This window comes from Dermacentor andersoni, chromosome 1 (genome assembly GCF_023375885.2).
Source record: "Dermacentor andersoni chromosome 1, qqDerAnde1_hic_scaffold, whole genome shotgun sequence".
Classification (NCBI taxonomy): domain Eukaryota; kingdom Metazoa; phylum Arthropoda; class Arachnida; order Ixodida; family Ixodidae; genus Dermacentor; species Dermacentor andersoni.
The window spans coordinates 411,211,147-411,219,201 of NC_092814.1; positions in this window are offsets into that span (position 1 = coordinate 411,211,147).

Consider the following 8,055-nt stretch of genomic DNA (forward strand, 5'->3'; position numbering starts at 1 on the left):
GCAGGTCCTCCAAGCGCAGGGAGGCTGCTCCGCCACCACCGCCACAGCCCCCAAAATCCACATGTAGGCGGGACCAGGGTCTCTGTGGGAACGGCCAGAGGGTGCTTTCCACATTACGCGAGGCTCGCTGATGCTACTGGCAGATTTGGCAGCTCTGCATCACATGCAAGCTGGCTTCCGGGTACTCTGGCAGACGAATGCCCAGTACATGAATCCAGTTTCGGCCCAGCAGCGTCGGCGACGACCCCTTCGTTAAGTAAAGGGGAAGGGTTGCCTCCCTGTCGCCAAAACGAACGCTGACCTGTGCCTGACCGTGGACCTGGGAGAGTTGCCCGGAGGAGCTGCGCAGCATCACGCCCGAAGCCTCGACGGACACGCCGGGGAAAGTCCGCTTGAAGAGCTTCCCGGCCATTACAGACACGCTGGCCCCCGTGTCCAGCTCCATGGAAATGGGGTGCCCGCAGATTTCGACGGTCAGCATGTATGGCGGCACAGACGACGGTACAAAGCCTGTGTGCCACATGTCGAAAATCGGCGGGCCCTCGGCCACGACGTGGAGCCTGGCCGCGGAAGAACTTGAGCTTGCTGCCGCATGCCTCCACCACGTACCCTTGCGACGGCTACCCTGGCCGCGGGCTTGTGTTGTACCTGGGCTTGAATCAGGCGGCTGCTTGCTGTTCGTCCTCCCACTTCGGCATACACGTGCCAGGTGCCCAGTTTTCCCGCACGTAAAGCATTGTGCTTGAGAGAACTGGCACTGTGAAGGGGAGTGGGCACCACCACAGCGACCGCAGGTACTGCCCTTTGTCGCGAACTTGTTGACCGCCGCTTCCGCCGACGGCGAGCCAGTCGCACGGGAAATCTCGCCGGCGTCCTTGGCGGCAGCTTCCATTGCCAGCGCTGCCTTCACGGCGTCGTCCAGCGACGGGTCGGGAAGCTCCAGGAGTCGCGTCTGCATGGCGGGGTTGTTGATTCCGCAGACGAAACGGTCCCGGAGCAGCGAGTCCAGGTGGTCCCCGAAGGCGCAGACACTCGCTAACCCTCGTAGCGCAGCAACGAATTGCCCGAGGGTCTCTCCTTCCCGGCGGCTCCGGTTGGTGAAGCGGAAACGCTCCATTAGCGTGGACGGTGCTGGGTTAAAATGCGAGCGCAGTATGGCAAGCAGCTCACCCAGCGTCTTAACGTGCGGCGTGGCTGGCTTGAGAAGGTCGAGCAGGAGCCTGAAGACGCGGGTCCCGCAGCTGGCCAGGAAAATGTCCCGCTGTTTGGCCTCGGGTGTGTCGTTTGCCCGGAAGAACACGTGGACTTGCTCCTCGTAAATTTGCCAGGCGGACCCATCTCCCTCGAACGGCTCGAGCCTTCCGTACAGCGGCATGGCGACAGCAACGGGGGGCGGTGTTTCGCCGCTCGCGGCGGCGTGGGACGCTCCGTAGGTACTCGTCGCCAGCTTCTTCGCCAGAGTCACGAGGATCCCATCCTCGTCGCCAGTGTCACGATCCACCCCGGGTCGTGAACAAGGAAGGGCTTCTCAGCGTGGTGGTGCTGAATGATTACTGACCGGCGAGCCACCGTGCTCGTCGGTGTTTATTGTGGCTCGAACCAATGTTGCCTGCCGAGCTTTAGCAGGCCGCCGAGCTTGGCGGGCGAACCAAGATTATGTCCGAGGGGGCGTCACATACTTGCTACAGTATTTTTTGGCACAAATGCCGTATTTGCCGAGTTACTCGGAGCACTAGTTCTGTGTCCGCTTGACATTGTGCCACTTCCTTGTTGCCTCTGGCACAACCTCCGCCGGATTTGTGTTCGTCAGATTGAAGTTAGCACTGCGTCAGGAACGCAGCGTCCGTTACTCTGAACGCGGTGTAATGAAGTGAAAAAGTCCTGCTCTCTAAGTGATTACCAGTCACAACAACAACAACAACAACAACAACAACAAAAGTAACAAATAAAAGAGCAGCAATAAACTTTCATAGCAAGAGGTACAGGCCAGCGTTGCAATAAAATTTGCAATAGAGTTATGGCGCACCGAAATAACTCTCAAACCATGTGAAGGCGCTGCCAACAACGAAAAAAATTACAAAAATTCGCACGGGATAAACATGGCAACCCGAAAGGGGCACGACGCACTTTGAACGTGCAGGTCTCGTTAACCACGGAATCGGCAGCAAAGACAGGTAGACCAAGCCCGGGCATATTTAACATCAGAGAAGCCGGAGAGTAGAAAGCACAAGCTCAGAAAAGCATAACAAAAAGTTTTCCTTAAGTTAAGGAACCCACAAACTTAACTGATTAGGGGCACTCATAGTTGCATGAATATAAGGCTGTCATATGTATATGTTATATCGGAGCACACCCCTACAAGGCTGATTATCAGAATAGCCTCTCGAGACACAAGGTGTCTGTATATAAACCGCTCGTCTTCCTCCTTTCCATACACCAAAGATGCGGACGATGCCTGTCAGGCGCGTCCAATCAGGCTTCGTGATGCGCAACAACACGCGCGCCTCCGTTTTTGATCCCAAAGCGGAAACAGCGCGAACACAACGTTCATTGTCACAGTGATACGAGCGGTCAACAGCGCCACAGAAGGGAGCAGAATCTCTCACGGTAATCGCATCTTGACTTGTTGAAAGGGCTGGCATGAAGCACCGATATCTGCGGCTATTAGCTGGCTCTCCCTGGCGGCCGGCTTGGCCTACTTGCCGATCTTCGACGATCCCTTTTTAAAGAGCCTTTTGAAGGACTTTTCAAGTCCTGGGAACAACTCACGGTCTCAGGACGAACCCCGCGAATAACCCAGCGCCCGATAAACGCACTCAGCAGGATTACCGAAATGCTCGCGCTGCGGCTAGTTGCTTGACGAGACTGGGTGACGACAATTTCTCAGTGAGGACGCACGCTCGTGCTGCACTGCCCTGCTTGTCAGCACTTGTCACGCTGTTTAGGATCTTCGGTGGAATGCTGCTCTTGACAATACTTTACACTGACACCGGCATCTACCCTTCGGCTAATGCACCATTCTTAATAACGGGAACGAGGCTAGAAAGAATTCCTTATTTTTTTTTTTTATGAACAAAGCCATCGTACTTATAGCCTATACGGCGTCACACAGTTTTGATCTCTGTCATGGCGTCACGATAACGTCGCTTACATCAGGGCTGGAGTTTGGAGACAATTTTGGTATCAAATTAATATTTAGGCTCCTATAGCTCTCAATCTTCATACTTTCTAAGTGTGATGAAAAAGTTGTAGTAGAGTTACCACAATTTGGAAAATGTACCAGTACTCCTTTAATGGAACACCTTTTGAGTGTGCTCCTTCTGTGCTCGTAAGCTCTTGTAAATATGTAAAATAAACCCCTTTGCTTTCTATTTCGCTTACAGACTTCTGACTCCTCATCAGCCTCTGAGCATGCAGACGGATGGCCACGTGGGCCCGCTACACTCGGCGAAGGCTTTCTGCGGCTGCGCAGCCAAAGCTGTGGGATTGACGTGCACGTGTCGCGCCGCTGCAGGATATAGTCGAGAATTTGATTACCACCGCTTTTGAAATGGTAAATTTACAATCTATTTGTGTGTGACTGCTGTTAGCATATGTAGAAAAATTACATGTCAATGTTCACGTTTGTATTACGTCAATAAAAATGCACGGTGGGGCACTGTGTGATGTGTAGCTTTATTGTGAATTTCTTGCTATTTCAGTGTATAACACAGCGCTGATCCTTCTTTCGTTACATTTGTGTGATCGTTGCTACTGTTTTAAACGAAAGAAAAAAAGCTTCAGCTTTCTCCCTGCTACTGCGCGATCTATGGGTGGAGGGATCCTGTCAAGCACAGTTAATCTGTCTTTAGTCTCGTTATCTCCGTTATTATATATCTAAATGAATCTGAACAAGAAAAAAAAACTATTGAGACGCTACGACGATGTGGACTAGAGACAGTATTGAGAGACACCCGACTCCAACTCCTTAGTGTCAACCCTTCAGTAGACTCTATATACTTACCCGGCGCTAGACGGCTTCAAGTAGTATTTGCATTTAGTAGTTATGGGTAGCCTCTTCATTCTTAATGTGTTTTATTGCGCAGTTATAGGGAAACTTGAGGGCACGTCCGTCACCACTGTGTGGCCGATCACATCGTGCGAGCGAAAGCTGCGCGCCGACAATAGCGGCTCGCGCGCGCGTTCTACGACGCATGCCGGGACCTAAGTGCGACTGAGCGCGCCTGAGACAGCGGTACTAAATAGATGTACAATTAGATGCAGGAGATGAATGCAAAAGTGCGAGAATAAAAAGCATATAGAGCATACCTCATTACCTCAAGCAGGCTAAGTGATGTCACCGTGCCGTTTCGAAAGGAATGCCAATTAGTCAGCATCATCATCATCGATGGGGCAAAAGATACACAAAGTGCAACACAAGGCCCCTGTGCGGATGTATACGTACGACATAGTGCTGCTAGCGGACGATACAAAGGATTCACAGAGACTTGCGAAGATAAGGGGCAATGCGGCGACGAATCTAGGACTGAAGTTTAGCTTAGAATAATTGGGAATTATGATCTTATGATTGCCCAAGAGACGAGTAATGACGTAGTATCAATTCAACAGGAAGTAACACCTGAGTAAACAATATAAAAATCTGGGTGTGTTCATAAACGAAGAAAATACTTACTCAAGCATCCACCAAGACAAGCTATAAAATGGTAGGCGACCCTAATCTTTGACTTAGGTGTCTTTTAGTGGCACTTGCATCTTGGCTTTGGTTTTCTCTAGGTCAGCTTTAGGCGCAAACGCAGGATCCGAACTCGGAGGCAACTGTTTTCCAATAATTAGCCGGTCAAATATCATGCCACTTTCTTGTGTGTGACATCACTAGTGAGGTCATTACTTCTGCTTTCTACTTCCGGGTTTCCAGGAATTTTGCCAAAATCCTACTCTCGTGGTGAGTCTCTAAAATCTACGATTATGTGCTCTGGTGTGCGGTAATCAATGATTTCTAATGAATTGTGATTGTTCCAGACACTTCAGCAACACAACTTGTAACTAAACTTAAGTTCTGATATCATATATATAATAAAACCGATTACTTTTATACTCCACTATTTTTTTCTATTTCTCATGATTCATTTTGAATTTCGTCCGCGGTCGTCTCAGCGATTTCTAGTTAATTATAATTAGTCCAGACGCTTAAGTAGCTCACCCTTTTACTAAATCTATGCAATGATACCATATCTATAATGAAACCCATGAATATTGTGGTCTACAATTTTTTTTTTCTATTTTTGTTCGGATTTATTTGCAACTTCCGCCCCGGTCGTCTCAGGAAGTGAACCGGAAGGGCTGCGCAAGAAACAAGAGTGTCACTCGATCCTCGTGCCACAAGAAATGAAAAGGAAGCGGAATGCAGCAATAATGAAAGAAGACAAACTTTGGGGCTACAATAAATACGAGATGGTGAGAGGAATTTAAGAATGTATAATGGGGGCCAGGTGCGAACGTTCGCAAGTGCAATTGCTTGCTTCAATCAGAAATCTTGTCCGGGTTGGAGATTAAGCGTGTCGGTGGGCCTACTGGCTTTGTGCGTCCACGTTAAAACCACAAATTAGACAGCGGAACAAATCATGGGCTGGGCTTCTCAGAGTCAGAAGCGCAGAGCAAAACTGAATGAAAACAAAACATGAAAGAAAAAATTGATGGCCGGCTATATTGCCCAAATATCTGCACCTAAAAAGTGTGGACGTGGATTGGAGGAAGAAGTGAAGAAAGTTAACAACCAAATTCGGTGTCATTAATAGCGTAAATAGGCAACCAAGAGTCACACACATACACACAAAAAAGTGAAAGAAACAGACACCGTAAATTCAGTGTAAAGTGTGGTAACAAAAAAAAAAGGCCGTGCATATTTAAAAAACGAAAACAAGGAAATCAGGAGAGAAAATTTATATTATAACGCATAAGGGTTTGAGGCCCGAGCTGGCTGACTGAGGACAAAGACATACTGGAGCCAATACTAGCAACAAGATGAGGCATGTGTCTGCTGCAGCAAAGATCCGGAGACCACTGAACATGTCATAATAGAATGCAAAGGTGTTCAGCCAGTGAGACGCTCAGGTGACGTACTACACCTTCCAGAAGCGCTTGGATTTAAAGTGGACGGAGGCATCCACCGGTCAGCAGTCGAGATAAGCAAGATACATTTAGGATATTGGTGGAAAAAAAGGCGGGAAGAGATTGGTATACTACCGGATTCGTGTCCGGAATAGGGAAGGGTACTGGCTAGGTATAGAAGTTTTGAGGAAGAAAAAGAAAGATTAAGGAGGGTAAGGCATTTGTGTGCTGCAAAAGGTTGGAAACTGCCAGGCACGTCGTAATGGAATACCAAGGGATTAACCCAGCGAGACGCGTATCCGTCTTGGACAAGTGTTGAGATTCGCAGATGGAAGAATTCGCAGATGGTCAACAGTCGAGATAAATTATGAGACGTTTACAGTATTAGTGAAAAAAAAAGCAAGGAAGCGATTTATAGAACCGGAGTCACTGCAAACATAGGTAACGGTTAAATATAGCGATAGAGGTTTTCAATACGAAAGTTAAGATGGAGATCAGATAGACGAAAGACTAGATAGAGGTAGATCTAGTAAAACCAGATTAAATCAACCAGGTTAGATGACTACTTGTCTCTGCCCCACTTCAAAGGGGAGGGCAATAAACATTACCATCATCATCGATGCGCTTTTCTTCGGGTCGAAACTCCCGCCTATGAATACAAAATTAGCGTACGGAGTGTCAAATTTGATTGTGAATCTCTCGGAAGCGCTCTAGATCAGTGAAACAAATCGAAGTTGGCTTTTAATACAATTGTCTTGAAGCTCCTGATAAAAACAAATACCGTGGTCACGAAGTTTAAGAAGTTAAGTACCATCTTTTGGTTAATTTTGTATTTGGTCAGTCTCCTTGTTTGCGAAATTTGTGTCCACCAGAGAGCATAAACCTTCAATGCGAGCGAAATTTCCGCAGCTAACATAGCGTTTTTTTTTTATTGAAATCGCTGATACCTTATCTTGATAATAAGCTATAGTATACGCGCACTGGTACCGATAGCTCCATTGCCACCCCTAGGCTTGTTGACACAGGAAGCTGCGCATTGCGGAATAGAAGGAACAGGAGCAATGCTGACCACCAAGGGCGCTAGGCCGCCATTCAGTCGCAGTAGACAGGCGCTAGTAAGACAGCCAAGACGTCGGTCCGTCGGCGAAGTGATAAAGAAGCATTTTTTTAGATGTTTTCCCTTGCCTCGCTTGCATATGACAATTCCTCGCATGCATACAGTAATGTTTCTCTTTGTCATCTTGGGTAGTCGAGCAACGTGCGGAAGATGCTTGCTGCATTTGGTTCTTCACCTACAGAAAGGCCACCCGCAACTTTCAGTCGAACCCGCCGTGGTTGCTCAGTGGCTATGGTGTTGGGCTGCTGAGCACGAGTTCGCGGGATCGAATCCCGGCCACGGCGGCCGCATTTCGATGGCGGCGAAATGCAAAAACACCCGTGTACTTAGATTAGGTGCACGTTAAAGAAACCCAGGTGGTCAAAATTTCCGGAGTCCTCCACTACGGCGTGCCTCATAATCAGAAAGTGATTTTGGTACGTAATACCTCATAATTTAATTTTTTTTAACTTTCAGTCGTATAATTGCTCCCAATCATTGCTATTGAAGTACATGCCTGCAGAAAGACCATCCTCACCTTTATGGTGCCTGCACAAACCTGGAATGCGCCTCACCATTCTATGAAACACCGAGAACGCTAAAATGCCGTCGTTTGCCTCAGAAACAGACCACATTAGGACTTTTACATGAGGTAGGTGCGCAGTTGCGGCGTACATGTTTACATCGATGGCTTAGTCACACCTACAAGTTAAGCTGCCACGGTGGTGAATCGAGCAAGATACGTAAAAACTCAGCAAAAACGTCGCATGTATCTTGAACGACAGCTGCTGAACTGGTAGCCCTTCGTGCGGCTCTTCATTTCATTTAGGAGTAACCCCCCCATCCACGAC